The following is an 11417-nucleotide window of genomic DNA, read 5'->3' on the forward strand; positions in this document are numbered from 1 at the left end:
GACATAGCACACGCTGGTGACACATGCTGGAGAGTTCAGTGAAAAATCGGCAGCTGTTGTAGGAAGTGGCTGCTTGTAAAACCCTCATTTGTCAACGTCGCCGCCATATTGGAGCGGGCAACTCTTTTTTTTTTTTACATAAGGGCAATAACATACAATTTATGTAAATCCCGTGGCAAAACATAGAAACAAATAGAGACATAATTAGCATAGCTGCTGATCCAACAAAGTAACATTAATTAGTTTAACCTAAGGTAAAGAATAAGAATGCACATTCGATCAGATGCAACTACACTCACAATTTAAGATATATTGTTCAAATGCTTGTTGAAAGAGACGTGTTTATAATCTAGATTTAAACAGAGAGAGTGTGTGAACCCCGAACATTATCAGGAAGGCTATTCTAGAGTTTGGGAGCCAAATGTGAGAAAGCTCTACCTCCTTTAGTGCACTTTGCTATCCTAGAAACTACCAAAAGTCCAGCGTTTTGTGACCTTAGGGTGCGTGATAGGTTGTAGCGTGGTAGAAGGCTAGTTAGGTACGAAGCTAAACCATTTAGGTGAATGAGTCTAACCAATAAATTAGAACAACTTGAACTTCCAGTAGAAATGGAAAGCTTGAAATAATAACCAGTGTCTCTTCTGTTTAATGCGCATGCGCCAAAATACTACGTCACGACGGCGCACTACTTCACCAGTTTTTGAAAAATGTTTGTGTAACCGTCGCAATGTGTGAGGTAGGAACAAACAAGAAGGGGACAACGGAGCGTCATATTTCGATGATTACAGATGATACATAATGTGCTGCAGACGACGAATCAAGCAAGTATATAATATACATTTTCTTTATCCTTAATTTAGTCTTGCCATTCGTGTGGCTTTCACCATAACACAGTACTTGCTATATGAACTCAGGAGGTTGAATTAATCGCATAATTTATCTCTGACTGCATTCTGATATCGGAATGTGATCGCGTGTGTGAGTGTAAAAAATAGGCACTACTGAACAAAATTCAGAGATCTGATCTTGTAATATTTAATGTACCGATACATGATCGATATTATAATCAGCCACCTCTTGAAATAATGCAGTTTTTTTTCTTTTTGCATTTGAAGAACGAGACCGATAAAGTTGGTTCGACGTTTGACATTTTGTCAGAGATTCAGCCTCGGAAATCTTCAATAATTCTTTAACGATTTAGCACAATGACAAGAAACATACTGTGTTGTAATTGTTTTCAAATGTAGAAGAGAACACACATTGTGTTTTAATGGTTTTAATCTGCCTTAAGGAATTATAACTGATAGACCTTATAATGTAAAAGTGCAGGTAAAGGACTATCTGCAAGGTGCAAAACGAAGAGAACATTTCCATCTAAATGCTTCACTTGTGAAATGTATAAAAAAATAAACCTCAAATAAAAGGGGTATGTCTTATTGTGTGTTCATAAAATAACATTTAGCTGTTGGTTTCATTCACATAACTGTAGCACAACAAAAGTTATTGAATTGTACTGACTGAGAAAAAACTTGCAAAGCATGACAAAGATTGTGCAGTTTAGCGCCACCTAGAGGAACATATTGCACTTGTCTTGACCAAGTTTTGACATTCAGAAGGTTAAATTAATTAATTTAGAATGTAAATTTAAATGGGTGTGTCTTGTTACTTGTTCAAAGAACCAAATTTACAGCCATCTTTTTACTATCATATGTAAATCAGGATGCATACTATTGAATTAAATTTGAATCCGCTAACACACTGATTAATAAAACATACAGTATTCCATCTCAACTTAAAATGGTGCGTCTTGTTACTGGTTCCTGGAATAACATTTTGATTGTGGTTTTAGCCATAGAACTGAAACAGAACTCGTACCATTGAAAATGAAACCAACACATAATTTAGTTTCAAATAAATAAAGTCTTCTATCTCAGCTACAATGGCTGTGTCTTGTTAAACATTTCTTATGAAACGAAACATTGTGGAGTAATTTTCATTGTCAAAAGTGATACAGAAGTCTATGAAGGACTAAAAATGACAGAAGGAAAAATAAATAAATAAAAGTAGAAATAAATAAATAAATGCAGAAATAATAGTGAAAATAAATAGATTTTGGTAATATAAATGGCTATTTCTGTATTTTTGCATGTATTTATTTATTTATGTATTTCTACATTTATTTATATATTTATTTATATATTTCTACATTTATTTACTTCTACATTTATTAACTTCTGTATTTCCACTTTTCTACATTTATTTATTTCTCTATTTCCACATTTCTACATTTATTTATTTCCGTATTTCCACATTTCTACATTGATTTTCCCTCATAGACAGTAAAAGAAATGGACACAGCGACCCCATTGGAACTCAATTGAGACAAGTGAAGCCCATTTTTAGCGTTTTTTAGCACTTCCGTTTCTGACGCGCAGACTCAAGCTTGACGACGTCAGCAACCTGTCTGTCAGATGTAAATCTTCTAAGTGGCTGTGCGTGTAAACTGCCATCGTTAATCTTGCAGAGATGGCGAGCTTGAGCGGGGAGTTTTTTGGCCTGAGTGAGCAGGAGTAAGTATTCTGATTAATTATTTTGTATAGTATTTTAAAATGTAACGCCAGTACGCCATATTAAGTTAATTGCCTGCGAGCTTCTCCTCCTGTCTGTACGGTAATGCGACAGAGAGACGAGTGGTTATGACGGAATCGTTAGCCTATTTTTTACAAAAACTGTTTATACAGGGCCATAATGTAACATAGAAGGTAATGGAGCCCTTTATACATTGTCGTGTATCTTTAGAAATAAATAATGGACAAACAGAGTCTTTAAACGCCTCAGATGTAAAGTTATTCGCTGTCAAAGTGACGCCAAAATGAATGGGAGTCAATGGGAATGCTAACGCAAGTGAAGTTCTGCTAAAAGATGGCAGCCCCCACCCGACTTCAACTTCCGGTCGAGTTCCTTGCCCCCTGTTTTCCCTGCGCCTGTATGCTAATTGAGTGGGGGGTGCCAACATCAGTCTGAAGAAGGATTGGTTAGAGCGATGTGATCGAATCTACTACTACTGCCTTGATTTCGATGGTACTTGATAATGCTGCTTGAGTTAATAGAGGTAATTGAGTTAATTTTCAATTTTATGTAGCCTGGATGGAGATTTTTGTTCAAGCAATTGCTAACGATTTAAGATCATTAGAGCAGGATTGTGAGAACAATGCGTCCAATGACTATCTCCAGTTTCGTTTGTGCAGAGTAATGGAGGATTTAGTTCAGATCAATGCTGATATGGATGTTGAAGTTGAGGTAGCAGTGCTAGAGAGTCTTCAAGAAATCCTCCGCCAACTTCACATTCTCTCTGAGACAGAGGAAGCGACACATGGACGGCCATCGTACCTTTTACCACCTGATATAATTGAAGTTCACCTCCTTTTGGGGCACACTGCTGGAGAAATTGCGCAGTTGTTCGAAGTGTGCGAGAGAACAGTTCGTCGAAGGATGGCACAATATGGCATAAGGTAATTTTACGTTTTTTACACCTTTTATAACAAGGGACACTTGCTCTGGCTGTTATTGAGGGTGAGAGGCTGATCTCTGATAGACTTCTGACATAGTTAAAACAGAGATACACATTAGACCTTCTGAAAAAGAAACCTCCCTTTTTCTATTCATTACTTCATACTGAACTCTATGACCTCATCTTGGTCTATTCCGTTCATAATATCTAGCCTATTGAATGTCCGTCCTGGATGATATCCCTCCTATGTTGCTCTTCCTAACATGTTTGTCCATAAGGGATGTAAGGATAGAAGATGTTCTATTGCTGTACAAATTGTAAAGGTCTTTGAGGCACAGATATTGGAATATACAAATCAAATTAACTTTACTTGATGTAAGTCTCTCTTAGTCTTTTAAGCCTCATTGCAAATGTGGTCTAAGTGCTTTTGCAGATAACTGACAGCTAAGCAAATGATACTGATCTGAACTGAATTACTGATCACTGAACATGTACACTATGTTTTTGATGATCAGAGTCCACAGTCTATTAACTCCACTGAACGACAACGATCTGGATGAAACTGTGATCCAAATTCTGCAGCATCATCCCAACTGTGGTTACAAAATGATGTTGGGTCACCTCAGTGCACAAGGCATCCGCATAAAGAGCAAGTCACTGTGTTACCATTCACTGGCTCTGGGGGTAGTTTACTAACAGTTTGGGATTTGGGCTACTTGCTCAGGTGGAAAATTATTTTCTTTTATTTACTGTCAGGCTGGATTTTGGTCTACTTGTTAATGTACTGTGAGATTGGGAAAGGGTCAACTTGTTTTTTAAGTACACCTAATTCTCTGTCCTGTTTTGCATATTATAGGACAACGTGTGCAGGAATCCATGCGCGTGTGGATTCTCAGGGAGTTTTGATGCGCACCCTTCAGCTAAACCCACGAAGGCGCAGCGCCAAACAGTTTGTGGCACATCGACGGAAATCACAAGTTAATAAGGTATCAGAAAAACATTAATAATATCAACTACTTTTACAAAATTTCATAGCAACCTCCATACAGTGAATTATCCTAGTATTGAAAACTCGATAGGTCTACTTTTTATGTATATTGAGATTTTGATTTGTCCATGGTGGATGGATTAAAGGACTACTTTAAATCAAAATACTCCACAGAGCCATACATTAAATAAATCCACTTGTTTAGTTGTGAGTGTATATTACAACATAAATTATGAACTAGATGTTGTGACCTGGAATTAAAAAACAGAAGTTGGGACCCAGAACATTATTCATCATTCAGGAACCATGTTTTTTGTGTCTATTAAAGATAGGCTATTATAAATACAATATTAAAAGCTTGATTAAGTTAGACTTCTGTGTAACACTTGCCTTAGCTTACACACAGAGGTGCATGATAGAGGTGGTGTAATTGCTCTTAATATGTCCATATATGTTTCAGAAGGTGAATTGTTGTACATGGTGGTATTGACGGCTTTAGTCGTCTCATTGTGTACCTGAGTGCTGCCACCAACAATTGTGCTGTAACAGTCCTGAGAAGCTTTCTGGAAGCCGTTGATGTCTATGGTGTGCCATCTCGTGTGAGGTCGGATAAAGGAGGGGAAAATGTTGAAGTTGCAGGCTACACGGTGGCAAACAGAGGACTTGACAGGAATTCGCACATTGCTGGCAGGAGTGTCCATAATCAAAGGTAACATTGTACTTATAAAAGATGGCAACACAAACTGCTTCACTTTTAAGGCTGAAGCTTTATCCTGCAAATTACTGTTGTTTGACTAATATTACATGAAGTAAATAATCACTTTAAAAGTGATAGTAAAGTGGGGCTGTATCAGGTAGTAGGGCTGCACGATGTGTCGTTTAAGCATCGATATCGCGATGTACGAATCCACGATAGTCACATCGCAGGATGTGCGATGTAGGCTGTCGTAGATGATCCGTTATTCATTAACTGTACGGGCCAGCTGCTCCCCGGCCCTTGACGAATGTGATTTGCGGATTAATTGCACAGCTAAACAATCATAGAGTGAAAGTTTATCATTGACAGGACTGAAAACCACATGCAAGTTTAACAGGGCAGAGAGAGAGAGACCGCGAGAGAGGGAGCGCGAGAGAGAGACAGGCAAGAGAGAGACAGAGAGAGAGCGAGCCTTCTTCAAACAACACCAGCGAGCACATTCTTGCTCTCTCTCCCTCGCGCATATTAATCAATTGACACGATGGTGTCGATGTTTCAATCATTTAAAATGAGAATGTAAGTGTGCTCACCCCATTTTTGTTTGTAAGAAAAAATATCGCAAAATATATCGCAGAAAAATTTAAGTATCGCAATGTCATTTTTTCCCAATATCGTGCAGCCCTATCAGGTAGGCATACCAGATACCACATTTTATATGGATAGGCTTGTGTTCTGAGCTCAAACATCCTCCAGCTTGCAACAGATCACTTACCTACAAATACATAAATTGGAATCACTTTTAGTTACTAATTATTATGATTTACCCAATAATGTGCACATTGAAGGAGTTAACAGTCATACAGAACACAAAATAAACACTTAAATTCCTAAATTTCTGGGCTTCATTTCCCCAAAGTATCTTAAATGCATAGCCTAGCCTACTATGCAAGCATTAAAAAAACAAAGACAATGTATAGACTCACACAAACACAATGCCTCTCAATCATCACTTGTGACTCACAAAAGTCTAATACAGAAATCTTCACCAAATTATATAATGAAATGCAGTTTTCCTTTTTCCCATAAGAATAGAGAGCCTCTGGAGAGATGTTTACACCGGAGTGCTTGATCTCTTCTACAGCATCTTTTACAGCCTTGAGAGAGAAGAGCTTCTAAATCCTGACAGCGAAGTTCATGTGTTTGCTCTACATTGGTGCTTTCTGCCTCACGTTCAGAAGCACCTTGAGGTTTTCCAGCGTGGCTGGAACTGCCACCGACTGAGCACTGAGGGAAATCAGTCCCCACTTCAGCTGTGGTCTCGCCATGAACATGAGGCACAGCAGGACCCCATGTAGGTTTGAATTTATTATTTTTCTATGTCCTACATAGTATGTCTACATTCTAACCACCTCATCTGATATTGTACAGCTACAGTGTTTCACTTGTTAATCCAGGTACAGACTAGGGCTGGGCGATATATCTAACGATATGATGATGGGCATCTAATCAGTAAAGCTGCTTCCGTGATCACCGCTAAAATCTTTAATCACCTGCTTATAATTGGAGTGGCGTTTAATAGACAGCAGAGGTGGGACTTTCAAGTCACAAGCAAGTCTTCAAGTCATATCCAAGTCCTCAAAGGGTTAAAGTTAATGAGATAAATAAGTGACTAATTAAATGATGATTGTGCATCAATGATGAACTTGTGCTGTTAACAATCAGCATCACTGAAGTAAAGAGAAACACAAGAACTACAACTGAATTTAGCCACAGCCTTCAACTGAAAAACAAAACAAAACACTATGCCACCATAATTGTGGTCAGGGTTTGCTTTAAGTAGTGTCTTGACCCTTTTACTAATTCAAATCAATTTGATTCAAAACAATTTCAACATTGTTTTTGCAACAAACATGTATGCATTGCTGAGTCAAACCTTGTAGTGACAGATGATCTTATGCTTTTTCTGCTTATAACTCATGTTGACTTGGACATCATGAGATAGTCTTCTTTGGATTGTTAACTGACGTTCAGTTTTTACCAGAGTTGGGACTTTCAAGTCACAAGCAAGTCTTCAAGTCATATCCCAAATCCTCAAAGGGTTAAAGTTAATGAGATAATTAAGTGACTAATTAAATGATGATTGTACATTAGTGATGAACATCTGCTGTTCTTGAGAATTAGAGAGGATCAGATGTTGATGTTTTATTGGTTAAAGTGATGCAACCATAATGGAGATCAGTGTTTGCTTTAGTGGGGCTCTTGACCCTTGACTGTCATGTTAGATCTCTTTATGTAGCATTGCATGAGGTGCTGTAAAGCAGAGAGAAGAAATTAATCTGTATGTGATAGGTGGTCAGATTACAATCAAATTAACATTAGCTCTATTTAAGTTTAGCATAATCAACCCAGTAAAACTACACTATGGAAAAAATTAAAGTGAATGTCCATCAGCTGCTTTCAAATGGAGCCGCACCTAATATACAGAGCCGTAGATCGTTGACAAGCTACGCAATATCGCGTTCATAACCGCATGCGATTAATCTGCGATTATGAACGTGATATTGCACAGCTTGTCAGTGAATTACGGCTTCCCATCACACTAGATGTGGACTGACATTGCTCAGAAGTCAGATGTTGGTTGAAAGTGAAAACCCAACCTCTGTTTGGTGTCAAACTCTAGCGTAAATACTCCAAAAACATGACAGTCTTCACTTATTATAAACAAGATTTATTTCTGTCATAAATGTAAAAAAGTTCTTATTGAGATTAACAGAGATGTTGATGGTTTATTGAAAATTATAGTTTAGTTTGATGTCACCATTATGGTGATCAGTACTTAGGAAGTATGAGTCTTTTCAGTGTTAGCGTTCATTTAGCTGCTGTAATTATATCTGTTACAGCAAAAACAGTGACAAAACGATGTCATTAGATAATGTTGGTTACTGGCTGATATTAAAGATGTCTTAATGTAACAATCTGATCAACTGATTTTACCAGGAGTCTATTCTACGCTATTAATTTAATATTAGTGACTATAGCAGATGTGTTGCAATACACAGGGTCCTGACAATTTATGTTATTTTATTTTTATCTGATCTTTTTAAACTACATTGTTTTAGAATCACTTCAAACCATAGGATGCTTAGACATACAGAGACCTTAAGAATTAGTGTAAGAATCTCAACAATGGTGACATGCTTCATGCCGCAATGCATTCTGGGTGCTATGGATGAGTTTTGCATGATGTACCCAGAATACATTGCAGCATAAAGGATGTCACCATTGCTGAGATTCATACACAGAATCTTGATGTTTGTGTGACAAATTTTTTTAAATTTTTGAAATTATCTGCTTTAAATTCAACTGGGTGTCAGGCTGTTGACCATTGAGTCACTTTAATAAATAATACTTACCTAACACCACACAGTAGCTTGGGTGAAAACAAGTAATCAGACATATCAATCATCAGCAAGCAAACAGCACCATTGAACCACATATTTGTTTGCTGTTTTAGCCACAATAAAGATGACAGCAGCTAAAAAACAACACCGTCAAGTCAAGTGTCAAATTGCACAACTAAAGCCAACACTTACCAGCATTATGGTGACATCAAACCAAGCTATTACTTTTAAACAGACATCAACATCCACATCTAAACATCCACTTAAATCTTAATTAGAATGTTAGGGAATAATGTTCTAATAATGTTATTGATAAACATTTGTAGAATGTTTTTAGAGAACGTTATCCTATCTTTTGAGAGAACGTTCTGGGAACAAAAATAAAACTACCCGCTAAAAACATTGTTAGAACAATCCATGGGAATGTTCTTAGAACATTTTAGAACAAAGAAAACTCTAGCTGGGAAGTGCCACTCCATTTGAAACCAGGTGGTGGACATTTACTGCTAATCACAGAACCAGCTTTACTGACAAAGACACGCATGACAATCGCATGTGATTAATCGTGCAGCCCTACTGTAGACACACACAGACATCAAGAACCAGCATATGACTCTCAACAGTGGTGACAATCAACTAAATGTTGCATGCTGGGTAAAACCTTAGTAAAAACTCCCATCATGCACTGCAGTATGAAAATTGTCACCAGTTGAGGATTGTGTGATATGTGTCTTTGTCTAAAAACCTCCTTTTGTGTCTTTCAACATTGAAGCATTGTGATTTTTTTTTTTACTTCAGTTCAGTAATAGCTGAGTGTCGGTCTACTATCCAAAGATAAACACAATTTCATGATGTTCAGTCATCATGAGTTATAAGCAGAAAAAGCATAAGATCATCTGTTACTGCAAGGTTCGACTCAGCAATGCATACCAGTAATGCGCGGGTCAATATATTAATAACCCGCACCCGACCGACATTTTCAACTAACCCGCCCGCAACTCTGACCGCAAAAAAGGAAAAGAAAATATTGTACCCGATCCGCTTCCTGACCCGCATTTTTTTCATATCGTCATTGGGCCATAGACGTAGGAACTAGGCAAAAACCTAAAACAAACAAACAAAAAAAAAATCCTTAATATGTTCTAATTTTGTCAAGAATTATTAAAAATAATTGTCAATAAGCTCATCATTTGTTCTAAAATAGTCTAGTCTGGCTATGTCTATTTTGATGTTTCTGTTCAGCAGACAGTAAGGCCCGGGTTTGTTCCGATCAGAGCTTGTGAGCTCCGATACACTCCGTTCGCTCATTCCGTGGGGTCTCGCTCAACCCAGAATGGCCTGCTGGTTCCAAAATATGCAAGGAGACATTTAATTGATTAGTAATAAACAGGTGTTTTCTGTGTCGCTGCAAAGATTAAGTTGACGATGCTGACTTGCCATGAATGCCAGAGAGAAATGCACATTTCATATGGATTACATAATCAGAGAGTAGCCTATTTATTTTGGTTTTAATATTTTCGTTTAAAAGTAGACATTTCAAGCTTTCTGTAATAGATAGCCTATATTTCTCAAAGCTGAGTTTCGGCGCCCTCCAGGTCACATGCAAGTGATCGTGCAGGCACGGCCTCATTACATTTTCTGTTATATATATGCTTCTAATTTATAAAATACGGGCAATTGATTGATAAAACATTGATCAAAATTAAGATACAATTTATAGAAAACGAAAATCTTTATCTTAACAATCTGATTTTCTACAAAAAAAACATTTATTGTTATTATTATCATCATTATCATTATTATTAATGTTTAAAAGAGCTAAGAATATTTTTTCAGGTTTATTAGGGGGATAAACTGAAAGAACAGCATTATTACCATTTATCATTATTACCAGCATTATTATTTATCATCGCGAAGCAAACAGTAAAATAAAAGAACTTGAACAGTCTCGCTGCTTTTTCTTATTGGCGTATTCAAGCCGCGCGCTTCAGTATGAATCTGAATAGAGCGTTCAGCGCGGGGGCGTGGTCACATTAATGAAGGGAGACGTGAAAAACTAGACATCGCGTTGTTTTCATATGGATTACTTTATCTCAGAATATCTGTTTTGGCAGCACTTGTTTAGTTTAAAAGCAGACATGTCAAGCTTTCTAAAGATATCTCTCTCATGTCTCTTCGTTGAGTATTCATGGAGTTACAGTTCATTTTAATGACATGCTTGTACATGACATCAGCGCAGACAAAGGCTGCAGACAGCACACCTTGTTTGTTATCTTTATTTTATAAGTGCACAAAGTTCTGTTGTTATTATGTCTGTATTCAAAAAAGTAGATTACAGATTCGATTGATGTATTACTCTGATCTGTACGATCAAAACTGAAAGTGTAATTTAAGTTCTTTCCGGGGTTATCAGGAGAAAATGACTCCTAAGGCGTATTCGCGTTAATCGACTCCAGAGGGTTAAAAAGAGTTTTCTATAAAACAAAACTTAATGAAGTTGTCAAAATCATGTTTTACCGAAAACAGGTCTTCACCTTTTCTCGTGCCGCTTTCATCTCTACGTGCAGACTGAGCTCGTGCATCATCTCCGCGCCAGTTATTCAGCCAATAAAGTGTAGGCCTATGTATTTCAAAATTGTGTCTAGTACTATATTAATTACAAAGGTTTAATTGGCATCTCTATTTCAAACGACCCGACCGACCGCGGCCGGAATATCATTAAAAATATTTTTTGGATGACTCGTAACCGCGGGCAACCGCGGGTGACCGCAGGCACCCGCTCATTTTGGATCAACCCGCGAATCACTGATGCATACATGT

This window comes from Carassius gibelio, chromosome B22 (assembly GCF_023724105.1).
Source record: "Carassius gibelio isolate Cgi1373 ecotype wild population from Czech Republic chromosome B22, carGib1.2-hapl.c, whole genome shotgun sequence".
Taxonomy (NCBI): domain Eukaryota; kingdom Metazoa; phylum Chordata; class Actinopteri; order Cypriniformes; family Cyprinidae; genus Carassius; species Carassius gibelio.